This window comes from Alexandromys fortis, unplaced genomic scaffold (genome assembly GCF_014885135.2).
Source record: "Alexandromys fortis isolate MF-2015 unplaced genomic scaffold, M_Fortis_MF-2015_v1.1 scaffold_83, whole genome shotgun sequence".
NCBI classification, from domain to species: Eukaryota; Metazoa; Chordata; class Mammalia; order Rodentia; family Cricetidae; genus Alexandromys; species Alexandromys fortis.
Genome location: NW_026068001.1, coordinates 2,462,942 through 2,480,094, shown reverse-complemented (window position 1 = coordinate 2,480,094; position 17,153 = coordinate 2,462,942). Strand labels below are relative to the sequence as shown.

The 17,153-nt window shown below is 40.4% G+C and overlaps 1 long non-coding RNA gene and 1 pseudogene across 1 annotated transcript in view; both read right to left on the bottom strand.

Moving 5' to 3' along the window:
- Positions 1-17,153, bottom strand: part of LOC126512899 (uncharacterized) — a 121,239-nt gene that overhangs the window by 64,831 nt on the left and 39,255 nt on the right. The window lies entirely within an intron of this gene.
- Positions 1,396-1,965, bottom strand: LOC126512890 (RNA polymerase II subunit A C-terminal domain phosphatase SSU72-like; annotated as a pseudogene).

Here is a 17,153-nt window from a genome sequence, read left to right as displayed (position 1 = left end):
TTTTTTTTTTTTTTTTTTTTTTTTTTTTTTTTTTTTTTTTTTTTTTTTTTTTTTTTTTTTTGCCTCCCAATCGTGCCAGAGGCTGATGACCTAAGTTTTTTTTTTTTTTGGAGGGGTGGGATTTAAGATCTAAATGATAGCTGCTGGTGGTGCACATCTTTAATCCCAGCACTCAAGAGGCAGAGGCAGGTGGATCTCTGTGAGTTAGAGGCTAGCCTAGTCTATAAAATAAGTTTCAGGACAGCTGGGACTACATAAAATGTTAAAACCCTGTCTCAAAAAAAAAATCTAAATGATAACAGTGATATAGCTTAGTCTTCCCAGTTGTGTTTTTGATTTTTCTAGGTGTTTGTGTGTTGTCAATGTACAACCGATCATCATTCTTGAGCTTCTTTAATTTCTGTGCTAACACGATAACACTGTTCCACCAATGTTGTGACATGCCTTATAGACATAGTCCTTGACACTCTGAGCCCAAATGAGGTTTCTAGATGCAACTCCTTTCTTCTCAAAGGTTAATAAACTTAAAAAAATGACTTCCTAAAAGTCAACTTCACAGGGCTGGAGAGATGGCTCAGTTGTTAAGAGCACTTACTGCTCTTGCAGAGGACCAGAGTTCAGTTCCTAGCACCCACACGGCAGTTTCCAACCATTACTACCTCAAGTTCCAGGGATCTGACACCTTTTCTGACCTCCTTGGGCACTAAGCATTCATCCATAAATGCAGGTGAACACTCTTACACGCAAATTAAAAATAAATACATTTTTAAAAAGGAAGCCAACTTTGGGGGCTGGCAGAATGTATAAGCTAGTAAAGATGCCTTCCACACAGCCTGACAAGCTGAGTCTGAGCCCCAGAACTGACTCCCACAAGCAGCCCTCTGCTCTCCATCCATACTTGTCCCTCAACACTAAATAAATGTAATAAAAATTTTAAGTCAACTTTGGAAATGTATCAGGCATTGCATCCTTAAACATTGCTCCTATACTGCTTATTTTTACCTTGTAAGGGTCAATTTAAGCAGGGCTTTTTGTTGTTTTAGGACAAGTAAGAACGTATATTTGAAAATTCCTAGTTTTTCCCCCTCATAACATATAGTCTATTTGTTTGTTTAGGTATTTGTAAGTCCAGTCAGAGAAGAAGGGAATTATATGTATAGGAAAACATACACTGTTTGAAAATTAACAATAAAATATTTCTTAAAAGAGAAAACCTTATTAATATCCAACTCTTCAAACATCCTACTGCTTTTTAAACCTGGTAGTTGTACAACTTATTTCATTAGCACAGTTTATATGGCAGCATAACTGTTCTTAAATGCAGAAACAGTATCAGGAAGCAGCACTAATGAAGGCTCACTTTAGGAGGCATCAGAGGGCAGGCAGCAGTCCTCCTCAGTAGAACCAGACTGTGTGTAGGAAGGTCTTGCCAGTCTTTGCCTTAAACATTTGCAGCAGTTCTGCCATCTCATCATCCACATCTCCCATTTGCTGGATACTATGGCAGAGCTCACAGACGAGGAAGGCTCAAGGGTGGCGTTTTCGTAGTTGTCAGGGATGCTCACACTGATCACACAGCCCCTCTTCTCTGGCATTCAGGCATTCCATCACCTAGTCATAGACATGCTCCTCACATGTAAAGGTCACATCGAAGATGTCTTTGCTGTTCTGGACCTGTTCAGGGCCAGACATAATTCCCCGGTTCCTATCCTGCATGTGTACAATTCCATTCTGAGTGTAAAAGGCTCTATCTTTCTTCAGCAGGTCATGGTATATTTTGTCATACAAGGTTTCAAAATCATAAATATTCAGCTTGTCAGGTGTGGGCCCAGCATGCTTCACAAAGCCATCGGTTCCAAAGGACTTCACTTTGAACCGTCATTTGTTCAGGACCCTGTGCACCTCCACGCTCCAGTTGTGGTTGCTTGAGCACACTACAGCCACATGGAGTGGAATGGACAACATGGTAATGACAGCAACGGCTTCACTCAGGGTTGTCTCTCAGATGCTCATGATCAGCAAAATGGCCATGAAATGGTGTGTTTTTAAGTCCCAGCTAAAATTGCTCTGGCTGCCTGCCTAGGCAGAAGTTGCTTGCTGACCTTCAATGTTGCCCTGAACCATCAAGTTGTGAAGTACTGGCATTGGGGGCCACATAATTTCCAGTGCATTGAGGAGGGCTAGAAGTCAGTTGTGACATCACCACCAATGGTCCACAACAAATGAAAAGTCCTTGTCATGCCTCATGTAAATATGAGCACAGTAGCCTGTGTCTGTCATCCCAGAACTTCCATGGTGAGATGGGAAATACAGACAGGAGAATCCCTGGTAACCTGAGGGCCAGACAACCTGGTGTACACAGCAATAAACAATAAAAAAGGGGCCCTATCTCAAACAAGGTGAAAGGTGACAGTCAACACCTTTGACCTCTACATACATGTGTACACACATACACACACACAGTGGTATGTAACATTCTATCTTTCTTAGTCCAGTGTATATAGAACATTCTGCATTCACTTAGTCTTATTTATTCTCTTCTACACCTTCTTAAAGCAAAAAGGGTTTCAGGCACACAACTCTCCTGGAACAGTGCTCAGTGGAAATCAGTGATGTTCTTTTGGGAAAGTCCTTAACTTTTCTCCTGTGTAACTTGTGAAAAAACTGATATTGATCCCTCTCTGTTCAAAATCTTGCCTCCCCTTGTTCTCTGAGAAGATTTTTCTCCTGTATGTCCATCTATCTCTGGCCTCTCCTTCCTCCAGTTCCTCTGACTGTCTTCTTAAGTGTGGGTGTTTCTCAGGATCTGTTCTTGTTCCTTTTATCATTTACACGCTTGGAGCAATCTAACAAGCTGCAGTATGTCATCACCATCTGTACAGTATTCTCAAACATTTGGAATCTAATGGGATAATGACATATTAGAACCATGAGGTTTTTAATTAAAAGACTCATTTCAACTTGTAATTCATCTTAGAAATACAAAAATAATTCATAGGTATCCCTAATAAAGAAGTAATGCCATTTTCATAACAGAGAAAATAACAAAGTCATTTGCAATCTTTTCTCAGTGTTAATATTGAATAGCCTGGATTTTAGGTCAGGTTTCAGTGTATTATTCCTCTTTTTTATACTAGTTTATAAAGCCCTATTTCACAATCTTCAGTTGTAGCAATAGTATCAAGTATTTATTGCATTTTCTAGGTATGTTTTGGATATCAGTTAAGTATTGAAACAAAAATTATGAGAATTCTAACTAAAAATTAATGTTTTGTTATGTTTTAAACTGATTAACACATTGAAAAGAATAGTGGGACGTGTTGTGGAATAATCTTTTTGTACACTATGAAGATTTGTCACTTGGATTAGTTTAATAAAAACTGAATGTCCAATAGCTAGGCAGGATTTTCAGGGCAGAGAGAATGCTAAGAAGGACAGTCATGAGGAGGTGCTATGAGACAGAGCATGCAGGATGGAAAACATGCAGATGAGGTAAACGTGCCTCAGGACAGGACATAGATGAATAGAAATGGGTTCAGTTATTAGAGCTAGTTAAAAATAAGTCTAAACTATTTTCTGAACTTTCTTAACTAATAAGTCTCGGTGTGGTTGTTTGGGAGCTGACAGGCAGGATAGAAAAATCTGCCTACAGGGATGAATATTTAGTAATTTAAGAAATTGCAACAAATAGATTGCCAGTTGTCGATTGCGTTGGGTGGGTCACTCAGTCTAGGGGTTTGTAACCCACCCTGCAATCAGTTATTCCAGGGTCACGGAGGGGCGCTACCTGGAAGGGAATGAGCTAGGACAGAAGAAGGAGGCCAAGCAGATTTGTCAAAGCCTCCGGTTTATTAGGGTCATGGTTGCTGTTTATATAGGCCCGGGATGAGGACTTTGAGGGGCAGGGAAACTGGATTCTTGCCACGTGTTCCAGATCACATAGGCCAGGAGGTAGGCCAGGAAGTCACAAGTTGCCACACCTGGTTCCCTGGATAGCTGGAATGTGAGGCGGGTTCTGCTAACAGATTAACAGTTAATTGGGTGTGGGGCAGATTTTCTCAATAGAACATAATTATGGGTGTGAGGTTCCCTGCAGACTCCCCTGTAATGATTTTTAGGGGGGAAATGGCTCGTGACAGCCAGTCTATTCTTTAGTTATATTCCTTTCTTTGTAATGAAAATTCTAAACATGTATATACATAGAGGCCAGAGTTCAACCCTGGCTGCCATTCCTCAGGCATCGTCCATTTGGTTGGTTTTCTTTTCTTTTATTTTATTTGAGATAGGGTCTCTCATTAGCCTGGAGCTTGCCAAGTATGACTTGATGGCTTGCCTGTGAGTCCCAGTGGTCCAACTGTCTCCAACTTCCAGCACTAGAGATACAAGACCACCCCACTACACCTAGCTTTTTTAAATGAGTTCTCGAGATCAAGCTCAGGTTCATGGGCTTATGTGGCATGTTCTTTGCCAACTGAGCTTCCACCTCAGCCCTATGACAGACTTTTTACGTGTGTTCTGGGAATCTACTTCAGGTTTTTTGCTTATACAGCAATAATTTTACTGACTGAGCTATGTCCACAACTTACAAGTTAATAATTAATCAATCTGATCTTCAACCAGTTTTCAAGGTGCCAACATTATTTAAATTAACAGATAACTGGCATATAGATTTACATAAATCACACCAATTCACTCACTAAGACACAACACTCTAGAGTGTTTCTTTTAAGCAAGAGTTGAAAGAAAACTTGACCATATTAAATTTAATAAATATTAATATCAAACTATACTATTTAAGTAGCCTAATTGAAATTTAATAATCTAGTATGAATATTTTACACATAAGCACGCCAATAAAAGCTACATACAAATAAATATAAATTGCAGACTGTTAAATTTTTTTAAAACTGCTGCTGGTGTTCTATTAGCCTATCCAAATTCCTAGGTTTTCAATTCATAAATTTAATTCTATATTGGGATGAAAGGCCATATTTCTTATATTCACAGATTAAAAACAGGGGAATTTGACTTAAATGTTTACCAGAATTTCCTTGGAGCCACCTTCTTCCAAATATATGAAGATTACCTGCCATGGGTTTTCTGAAGAGGTCCTATTTCCATAATTCACTCCCTTTACCAGGGCGTGTGTCCAATGAGCCTTTATGCCCTCTCTTGTACACATATTAGTGTACTAGAGGCAAAGGTAGACACTGTGAAGAACATTTCACCTAAACTTATAGAATAAGTTGACTAGAGATAAGCACAAACCTCCTTATGATGCCCAGGACTAAGAACATTATTCTAAATTAGGCAACAACTGTCCACTTTACTAAGATACTGGCATACTAGGCTAGCAAGATGGTTTAGTCAGTAAAAGCTTGCCACTCACACATGAGAATTAAGACTGATCCCGCAAAACCCACATGAAAGACCAGACAGGCCTAGTGCTGGGGAGGTGGAAGCAAGGATCCCTGCAGTTTGATGGCCAGCCAGACTAGCCCAAGTGGTGAACTCCAGATTTAGTGAGAGACTCCGTCTGATAAAATTAGGAGGTATATGTACATGCATGCATCCCAGTGCTGAGGAGACAGGCAAATCTCTGGGCTTTCCTGGCCAGCTAGCCTAGCCTAATCAGGGAGCCCAAGCAAGGGAAAGATCAAAAACAAGGTAAATAGTTCCCGAGAAATGACATCTGAGGTTAGCCTTTAGCCTTCACACACAAGTGCACCCACAGGAACACACACCCACACAAACACACGCACATGTACATTTTTGTATACATTCTAAAATCCCTGAACTTATATGAAATACTTTTTGGCTCATGATAGGACTATACTAGTCTCAGTTATTTTTCTGTGTATGTCAGTTATCATTGTTAATTATAAATGAATATGTCAGTAGGAAACTTTTTCTTGGCATAGGTATATAAGGAAAGCTAATAGCAGAAGTATGAAAATCAGGCTGAAGGTAGGACAAGTACCTGTGACAGGGAGATAGGGACCTGTTCATCTTTGAAACTTAGGAGGCCCATGATTAGGAGTTTGAGAAACTTAACCTGAATAAAGGCAGTTCCCTAAAGATGAATTCTTATTGATTTTTATATTTTCTTTTTATGTTTTTTTTTAAATATTTATTTATTTATTATGTATACAATATTCTGTCTGTGTGTATGCGTGCAGGCCAGAAGAGGGCACCAGACCTCATTACAGATGGTTGTGAGCCACCATGTGGTTGCCGGGAATTGAACTCAGGACCTTTGGAAGAGCAGGCAATGCTCTTAACCACTGAGTCATCTCTCCAGCCCCTTCTTTTTATGTTTTGAACATCTGCTTAGAGTTTGAGTATGGCCAGAATAGTTTCTTTTTCTTTTTCTTTTTTGAGATAGGGTCTCATTGTTGTTTCCTGGGGTGTTCAGGAACTTGATATTGAACTTGAGAGTCTCCTTCCTGTTTTAGTCTCCTGACTGTTATGATCACTGATATGTACCCCATACCCAGAAAAAGTAATTTGTAATTGTAAAATAGATTCTATTTACATTAATGTGATTCCTTGCTTTACTTCACTGACATAGCATTTTTTTAAAATTTTCTCTCCAGCTTTATAAGGTGCAAGTGACAAGGTAGGTGTGGTGACACTTGCCCTGTAATCCCAACATTTAGGAGTCTGAAGCAGTAGGACTGTCATAAGTTTGAAGCCAGTAGGTGTTGCATAGTTAATTCCAGGACAGCCAGAGATGTATAACAAGAATATCTTTAAAAAGTTACAATTTACAAATAATTTTTATATATTAATGGTGTATAACCTAATATTTTGCTTTTATTTTTTGGCAGTGATGGGTTCAAACCCAGGGTCTCTTGATCCTAGTGCTATACTACTTTTTTTATACCTAGTGCTTTGATACATACATCAAAGTGTGCACTTATGTACTCTGTGAAATGATTATGTCCACAAATCTGTGACCCCACTCACTTATCATTTTCATTTCTTACTTTTTTTGTCAGGGGACATTTATGAAAAGGGTATGAAAAACAGAACCATAAAGGAAGAAAGAAGGTAAAACACCTCATTACAAACTTTGTAGTTGCAAAAGTCTGTACTTATGAAGAAATATACCGTTTTAAAATTTTTGCTTGATAGGGATTGAACCCAGGAACAGTTTTATCTTAGGCGAGTGTTCTACACTGAGCTACAGCCCCAACTCCAAAGTGCATTTAGTGATAAAATAGAAAATATAGATCAGCAAAAATAATATACAGTTACAGGGACAAATTCTATGAAAGGCAGTAGTACTGTCTTCCTACCATTTTTTTTTTTTTTTGACACAGCACAGACTGTAATGGTAGAATTGAATTGAAATGTTATCCAGTTCAATGTTTTGCTAGGTGACAAAGCCTAGGTCAGTGCTTGTTACAATCTAATTGAAGCAAATATTAAACTTGTTCACAAGATTAGGTCACTGGATGTTGAGTGTCTATGTGGGGCTAGGGATACAGCTCAGTTGGTAGAGTGATTGCTAATCATGTAGGAAGCCCTGGGTTCGATCCCAAGTACTTTGTAAAACTGGGCATGGTGGTGCATAACTGTAATCTCAATACTCAGGAAGTGGAAAAAAGGGGTCTAAATTTCAAGGTCATCCTCAACTCTATAGTGAGTTCAGGACCAGCCTGAAATACATGTGAATCTGTCTACACACGCGCGCGCACACACACACACACACACACACACACACACACACAAACAAAACAGGAGGTAGGTCCAAGTGAATCACTATTTTTCCAGCCAATGTGGACATTTTCTGCAACTTTTATTTTGTCAAGAGTCAGTTTCTTTCAAATGAAAGCATAGAATATCTATGGGTAATAAATCCTAGAGCCTTTGATAAGGTTCGCGCTTGCAACCTGTTCATCTGTCATTTTCCAGATCTGTACTATATCCCTGCCTCTATTTCTTCAGAGCATCACTTGTAGAAATGCTTCTGCTGTATTTATTTAGAAAGTTTCAGAGAAGATTTTAACTGAGAAAGTGGAGAGGTGACCTAACTTGCAGTGGAACTGCCTTCCCTCTGCTTTACTATTTAGTGCCACCTTTACCAACATAGAAAGAGCTTTGATGAGTGCCTTGAGATGTGGGTGTAACAGAAGGACAAAAATAAGGACTCTTCCAACAGTTCTTTACAAAGCAGATGGCCTACAGTAAACTCTACATGTCTGTCCAAAAAATATTTCAAAATTGTATTTTGAAGCTTATATAACCAAGTGAAAATAATAAAACAAAAATTAGGACAGAAAACTATATTTCCTCACCTCTTGATTAAAAAAAAAAACTAAGATACATAGTAGATTTACTGTACTGCAGTAAGTTATCAGCACAGTGACAAAGTATGCATCTGTTAGTTTTTGCTGGGCCAAAAATGCCTTGAAATCTAGTGCCTTGAAACAACTGATTATTTCACCATTGATTCTGTAGATTTGTAGCAGAGTTCTGGTCTGGATGGGCTCTGCTAATCTCTGGTGGCAGGGTGGCTGGAAGATGATTGATCTAAAACAGATAGATACATTCATGTATCTGGTGATGAGCAGGATTTGGTTAAAGGGTTATTCATTTCTACTTTCAGTCAGTTTCTATTTTTTCAAAATATTACCCCCTTCCCCTCCTAACTAATGTAGTCCTAGCTAGCCTCCCTAGTACTGGGATTACAGGCATGTACCACTATGCATGGCCTACAGTTTATGTTTCTGTCCTGTCTGGTGAATACAACCCTTTGAACATTCACATTTTCTCTTGCTAGTCTTTTCTTCTCTGATTTCTTAGATACCACTTGACATCTTTTGAGTCTTCATCTTTGAATGTTGGTGATAGCTAAGGTTTGTTTCTGTTCATTTTCTCTGTTTATTCTACACTAACCCTAAATGAATTTTGTCCATGCACATGAATTTGTTTTACTTTATTTTATGTATGTTTTATATGTACATGTTTGTTTAGATGTAAATACTTGTGTGTACAAGTGTATAATGTGTACGTGTACATGGAAGAAAGAGGTCCATGTTAAGTATTTTCCTCTACTTTTTAAAGATTTCATTTTTAGCTTATCGTATGTATATGTACCATGTACATTACTGTGTTCAAAGAGGCCAGAAGAAAGCATCGACTCCCCTGAAATTGGAGTTACAAGTGGTTGTAGGCTGCCATGTGAATGCTAAGAACCAATCCCAGGTCTTCCGCAAGAACAGAAAGTGTTTTAAAACTACTGGTTTATCTTTTAAGCACTCCATTTTATTTATTTATTTATTCATTTAGTTATTTATTCATTTATTTATTTATTGGGATAGTGTCTTTCAGTGTACCTGGAACATTCCACCTTGGCTAGACTAGCTAGCCAGTGACCTACAGGAATCCACCTGTTTCTGCTCCCCAGCTCTGAGGTTACAAACTCACAAATCTGTCCCTGACTGTTATATAGGTGCAGGGATCTGAACTCAGGTATTCATGTTTGCACAGTAGGTATGTTACTGACTGAGCTAGCTCCCTAGCTTGCACTCTTGTGTTTTAATGGCTTTATTTTCAGTTCTATAATTATTATAAGTTTTTCTCTTGAATTTAAGACTGGCCCAGGCAGCTTTTTCTGTGACATCCCACATACTCCTTAAACTCCTATATCTTCTTCATTTCACTAAATACCATCAACTCCGTTATTCAAACAAGAACTCTGGGAAAACAATTACTCTCCCTTATTTTCTATCCAGGAAACCAGACCAGTTTCCTCAGAACAGCTCCATAACATTCCCCTGCTCTACAGTGGAACTGATCCCTTATAGCAACCACCTTCTAAACTCTACAATCATCTAGCCCCAACTAATTATAGCCAATGAGAGGTCCTGCAAGATCCAATAATGTGGAATTTTCCTTACCAAGGATGAGCTGCTACTGTTGCTTCTAAATGTCTAGCCCAGGAAATTAGAGGCTCATGATGACCATTTTATTTGCAACCATTCTCTGGGGGAACCACCCAGTCACTTATTAGCAAGTTCAGCACATTCAACCTTTTCATATAAGGAACGTTTTCCAGTTTCTCCTTATGATTATAAATCTAGATTAGTCTTCTTATCACCATCCCAACCTGTGGTTCAAGACCCCTTTGGGGGGTCGAAGACCCTTTCACAAAGGTCACATATCAGATATCCTATATATCATATATTTACATTATGATTCATAACAGTAGTAAAATTACAGTAATAAAGAAACAATGAAAATAATTTTATAGTTGGGGGGAGTCACCACAATATGAGGACTGTATTAAAGGGTCACAGTATTAGAAAGGTTGAGAACCACTGATCTAAGGGCTTATGGAATATTAATTCACTTTTATGGTATCACATATAACAATGCTCTAGCCAGTGGATGTATTTCATTACAAGAAAAGTACAACAATAAATCATGACAATAAAATTTGCTGCTTAGCATGTACTCCATCACTTGGAAGCTGCTGCCCTAATAAAATGGCGGAATGGCTTAATTAAGCTTGACTTAGGGCATCAAATGAGATATCTTGTATTGTGGAGTTGGGATACTGCTTCTCAGTATATCTCATGTGCATTGAGCTGATTACTCATGCATGGTGTGTTTCTCCTTTATCTAGAATTTGTATGTGATTTAGAGACTTTCCACAACCATTTGGTCTCATTATTAACTGCAGTTGAGGTGGTCACTTGACTCCTTATAACACTGAACCAACAAGCAGAGAGAATGACTCTATCAGTTGAGATGGTTGATCATGATTAAGGATGGGAAATTGGGTTGCTGATACATAATAGGGATTTTTTTTTTGGTACTTCCATTTTAGAGGGTAGAAACCAGTCTATAGTGATTCAGTAAGTACAGGAACCTCAAGGATGCAGAGTTTTCAGGAATTAAAGCATGGATCACAACCCTCCTATCCCCACCCCCATCACTGCCACCACTGCCAAAAGAATTGCAACTCAATGTCATAGCTAAGAGAGAGAGAGAGAGAGAGAGAGAGAGAGAGAGAGAGAGAAGCCCACAAAATGTGTTGTGTAAGAAGAAAGTGATTAGGATCAGATGTAGTCCTGCTCATTATAAGACAAGAATTGAAGTGTCTGGCATAATTTATTCTACATGGATCAGTGAACAGCCTCCTTCCTATTATTTTATATTACTTATGTTTTAGATTATTTCTAATCGTGTGTGTGTGTGTGTGTGTGTGTGTGTGTGTGTGCATGTGCGCTTATTCACATGTTCAGGGAGGATAAAGGCATCAGATTCCCTTAGAGTTGGAGTTACAGGCAGTTGTGAATTGCCAAACTGAATACAGGGATCTGAACTCAGGTCCTCAGCAAGATTAGCAAGTGCTTTTAACCACTGAGCCATCTCTCCAACCCTTTTCTTATAATTTTAGATGAGGAATGTTGGTGATGATGACTTTGTAATTTAATGCATAGATCATTAAACTACAGAAATCTGCATCTGGTATTTATACGTGGGATTCCATAATGCTTGTGGTACCTGGACTTAAGATGGAAAATTGAGAAACTAGTCATTCCTCTCTCTATTTTGTAGGAGGATGATAAGTTGTACTTATATTTCAAAGAAGCAAAAGTTTGCTAAATATGAGTATGAGGTAGAATGGATATTTAGTAGCTGGAGTAATTGACTGTTAGTTCTGCCTGTTTGCCCCCAGGCCTGTCTCATACCTTTCTTCAGCTCTCCTCTGTATGCATCTTAAAGGCTGGCTCCTATAGGCTATATTCCCCAGCGTCCCAAGTCATCTGACCTGGAACTGGCCTTGGCATTGGTAGATTAAAGGGCTGGCAAAAGAAAGACTGTAGGGTATCTTCACACATTCTCTCTGATGTGGGCACGTTTTTCAGCTGTGGTTACATCTCTAATAACTTCCATTCTTGCCAGACATACTGCTGTATTTCCAGCTTGCTTTGGGCAATTCTGTCTTCAGTAATATGGCTGGAGCTTTGCCTCTAGTTCAAGGGCAGCAGGAGCTTCTTACTGTTACTGATCTCAGGAGTCCCTCTCTGTGCTCTTTGGCTCCATGATCCTGTCATTGTGCTATCAACTCTGCATTAAATCTCTCAATTTAATGGAATCAAATTCCTCTTCTTTAATCTGACCATAGGCTTTCCCTACCTGTTCACCTTCAGCTACCACTGTCTTGTAGGTATCAATATGCCACCACCTTTCACCTGCGCTACCCATCACACTTCCCCCAATCTTCCTCCTCCTTAGTCAACACTTACAGGCTCTGCATCTTTAGATCTCTTATGTTCTTTAGGGTATCTACTGGAAATGTAGGTTCAGAAGTAATCTTTTTATTTATTTATTTATTTATTTATTTATTTATTAAAGATTTCTGTCTCTTCCCCCCAGCCGCCTCCACTTTCCCTCCCCCTCCCCCAATCAAGTCCCCCTCCCTCGTCAGCCCAAAGAGCAATCAGGGTTCCCTGCCCTGTGGGAAGTCCAAGGACCACCCACCTCCATCCAGGTCTAGTAAGGTGAGCATCCACGAAACTGCCAAGGTTCCCACGAAACCAATAGGTGCAGTAGGATCAAAAACCTATTGCCATTGTTCTTGAGGTCTCAGTAGTCCTCATTGTCCGCTATGTTCAGCAAGACCGGTTTTAACCCAGGACATTGAGCCTATAATTCAGGTTCTTAGAGAAGCTAAATAAGGAGAACCCAAAGAAAAACATATAGGCATCCTCCTGAATATTAACCTTCATCAGGCGATGAAAGGAGACAGAGACAGAAACCCACATTGGAGCACCGGACTGAAATCTCAAGGTCAAAATCAGGAGCAGAAGGAGAGAGAGCACAAGCAAAAAACTCAGGACCGCGAGGGGTGCACCCACACACTGAGACAATGGGGATGTTCTATCGGGAACTCACCAAGGCCAGCTGGCCTGGGTCTCAAAAAGCCCGGGTTAAGACCGGTCTCAAATGATGCTGGCAGTCTTGTTCCAATCCTTGCTGTGGCTGTCTGAGTATTTGGGAGTTTTTCTTGGTCTGCTCTGTACTGTCAATGTCTGTTTCAGAAGCCCTCTGAGGTTTCTATGCACCTGCTCTCTTGGTCTTCTCTTTTGGTTTGCTCTTTTGGTGCTCTCTCTTAATCCTCCCGTGTTGTAGCACACTCACGATCCCCTCAGTATTATAGCAAGCTCTCAGCTCTTAGGTGGAATGTGGTTAGAAGCTTGGGGGTCCAGTGAATGGGTTTGGGTTTGGTGGGAGCCTAGCTGCAGGAACGTCTCTGCTGGCTGACTAGAAAAGCCAAGGGAGTTGGGGAAGAGCTCCTAAGTTTTGTCCCACTGGGGAGTTCCTAGAAAGTCTTTTTTAAAAAAAGGTTTCTACTATGCAGCTTAGCCTGATTTAAACTCAAGATTCTTTTGACTCAGCCTTCAGAGTATTGGGATTACATGTGTGCACCAACGTGTCCGGCTCAAGGACTTGCTTCTGTTAGTATTAGAAATTATACTTTTACTTGATTTTCATAAATATCATTGGAACTATTGTTATTATTTCAGGCAGACACTTTTTCTTAGAGATAGTCATGAATACTAGTTTTTAACATTATACCTGGAGTATAAAGTTCAAAAGTTCTCCCCAAGTTGGGCATCCGCCTCCTACTAAGCCTGCTCCCTACTGTGGTGTGCAGTCACTCTCAAGACTAATGGGTTGGACAAGTTAAAAGCCCTGAGCAGAAGATAAATGTGCCTGTCCATGACTGTTCTCAGGTCAGTGGAATTTCAGAACATACAAAACCTAGAGTTGCCATGTGATGTCTTAGATTGCTGCACAGTGTTTCCCATGCTAGTGTTAGACTCCACCTCCTTCCAACCCGACAGCTGCCTGTACTGGAGCAGTGGGGAGAGCTTGCCAAGACTGTAGCTCACCTTCTCTATCTATAACCCTGGCACAAAAGGAGTCTCTGAGATTCTCTTCATGATTTGGGAATCTGGAAAATAGATATGGGTTGTCCTGGAACCCATGGAGTGGATCCATCCAGGTGAGTTGGGTAGAAAGTTGGGTGTCTATGCCAGTTCAAGAAAAGACAAAGGTATTTTTTGACTAGGGGTGAAGATGAATGAAGAAGAAGGCACCTTTGATGTCTAAGACAGAGAAATGAGAGATCCCTGTGAAGGGATGGTAGAAAGGAGAGTATAGGAATTAGATACTATAGGGTATAGAGGTACCACTGCAGAGATAATAAGTTGGAGATCCTGAAACCAAGCAGTAGGTTCTACTCAGTTTTTAAACTGTGACTATTGGGACACAAAAGGTTTTTTATTAAGAGGTCAGACATAAGAGGCCAAAGTTCCCTAGGACTTTGAAGAGATAATGAGTATTAAGCCTGGGTGATATAATCAGTAGGGTTTTGTACTTGAATGACAAAAGAAAAATAGTGTTTGGCTAGAGAGGGGTTTTGGATGTCTCATACACAGGAATACACCAGGGAGGCCAGTAAAGGTAAAATTGTGTCAGATTGTGTTGTTGGAAGAATTACAAGTGGAACAGCTGCAGAACTTGGGGTCAAGTGGATTGGGGAGGAAAGGAAATTAGAAGCTCCCAATTTGGCTATGATGTCCCATTCCAGCAAGGGCAAGGGACACGTTAGTATCACTAGGAAGGAATGAATAAGGAGGATACCCTTAAAGATACAACTAAGTGGAATTTGGTGAAGTTGGTAAGGCTGTTCCCTTTTCTTGACAATAGAGGAATGTGAAGGAGTGGTGGATCCCCCAAACTTCATCAGGATCAAGTAGATGGTCCCCATGTCCAGAAGGAAGGAAGTGGGTTGCCTTTATACTATGATGACTACCTAGGATTTCTGTCAGAGATGGTAGAACATCCACACAGTGTTGGGGGAGTAGTCAGACAAAAAATAAATAGGGCTTGGAGCAAAGATAAGCTTGAACATAAGAAATGGGGAATCAGTTTCCATTTCTTCAATAGCTTGAAGTAGTTGTAAAGGTCTCAAATAATACTGGGCTTTAGGGTGCCATTAGATGGTTATTTGAATTGGCTAAGGGATATTGAGGCCATATTTGATTGCAAATGTGAGTAAAATTGGAACCCTTCAAATCAGGTGCCAGGTAGAGGTCGGAGGTTTTCTAAGAGGCATTCCAAGGAGGAATGATACTATTGTTACCACAGATGGGGGTTGGGGAAAGAAAAGTCATGATAGCCCATAGTCGAGGGCATCCCCAGGGCTACGCAACATTTAGTAGGTCGGCACTGCCCTCAATGGGGGTCAGGGTTAACAACCTGAGCAGACATGGTACCTGGTACCAGGGCTCTAGAATGACGTCTGAAATCTTGCTGGAAGGCAATGAAAAACTGAGCTTAGGAATGAGGTCTCATCCACAGGAAAGAGAGGGGAATGGGATCACACAATATCATAGAGAAGCTGTGAGTTTGCAGGCAGATTTGAAGGTGTTGGAATATGGTCAAAGAAATGACCCATGGTGAATAATGCCTTGTGGTACTGTGAGACAGGTTCCAGAAAAAAACAGAGGGCCTTTACCTCAGGTGTGTTTTGTTCCCTGGATTGTTCTTCGTTGTGATTTCATGCCTCCTGTGACAAACATTTACATTCAATTTACAAGATTTGTTTGTTCTCGTTGGATGTCATAACATTCCTATAAACTCAATCTGTTCAGAGTCAATCCTGAATCTGGATAAGGCCATCTGCTTGCTGTGATGCTTTCCAGATATAATCTATAGTACATGCCAGGCAATTGTATTTCAGCATCTAATGAAATGATCTAATGGTTTTTTTCATTTTATTTATATGGAGGATGGCATTGATATATTTTCATATATTGAACCAGCCCTGCATCTCTGGGAAGAAATCAACTTAATCATAGTGGATGATTTTTTTTATGTGTTCTTGGAATCAGTTTGCTTTTTCTGAGTTAGGATGATCAGGTTTTCCTCTTATATGACCACTGGGTTCTGATGTTACCATGTTGCTTTTTAGGTTGATGGATGAATTCTTGTATCTCTTCCTTAGATTGGTGCCTGCAGTATCTTTGCTCTTGGTTCAGTCCTTCCAGTGACTGTCTGTGTCTTTTGGAAGTGTTCTTGGTCTGCTCTGTACTGTCACTGTCTGTGTCTTAGGGAACTACTGAAGTCTCTCTTGGCCTGCTCTTTTGACTTGTTCCCTTGGTCTGCTCTCTTGGTCTGTTTTCTTAGTTAGCTCCATTGGTACACTGAGTCCACTCTGTGCAGTCACAACTTGTGCTTCAGAGTTCCTCTCTGTGTACTTACAGCTTGTGCTTTCGCATTACTCTGAGGTTGGGAGGGCCAGGGGAATAGGAAGGTTTGGGGGAAGAGTGGGATTTGTAGCTTTCAGAGTCCGATGGATGGGGTGGGAGTGTTGGAGCAGTCTACTTGCAGGAAACTGGCCTGCTGACTGGCTAGAGAAGCTGAGACAGGTGGGGGAGGGGCCTGGAGTTTTGCTCCCCTCACCCCCCCCATGGAGGACCTATATAGTGGGGTGTTCTGCTAGGTGGTTGGTCGCTCACCTCTTGGTCCTCTCTGTGTAGTAGCAGGCTGTGTTTTAGAGTTTCACTGAGATTGTGGGGGAATAGTAGGGTTTGGGGACAGAGTGGAACTTGTGTTGGAGAAGCCTACCTTTTATAGGTTGTTTTTTATTTTGTTTTTTCAAGACAGGATTTCTCTGCATAACCCTGGCTGTCCTGGAACTCACTCTGTAGACCTGGTAGCCCTTGAACTCACAGAGATCCACCTGCCTCTGCCTCCAAAAAGTTGGGATTAAAGGTATGTGCTACCACCATTCAGCTGAAATACTTATTGTCAAGTAACTGGCATAGGAGAATGATAATGCTATATGCCAGACTGTCATCTGACCCTTTTGAAAGAAAGGAGATATTAATGACTATATCACTTTTTTGCTGATTTTGGGCCTTTGCACATGCAAGGGTTAACTCTGCCTATGGCCATTCAAGGGCAGACAATGCCTCAACTATTGCCAGTCACTCAATAAGGAAAAAAGAATGAATAATGACAAATAGCCCAACTTTTTTTTAATATAATTTTTTATTGAAAAAAAAATTTCCGCCTCCTCCCCGCCTCCCATTTCCCTCCCCGTCTCCCTTTTCCCCCCC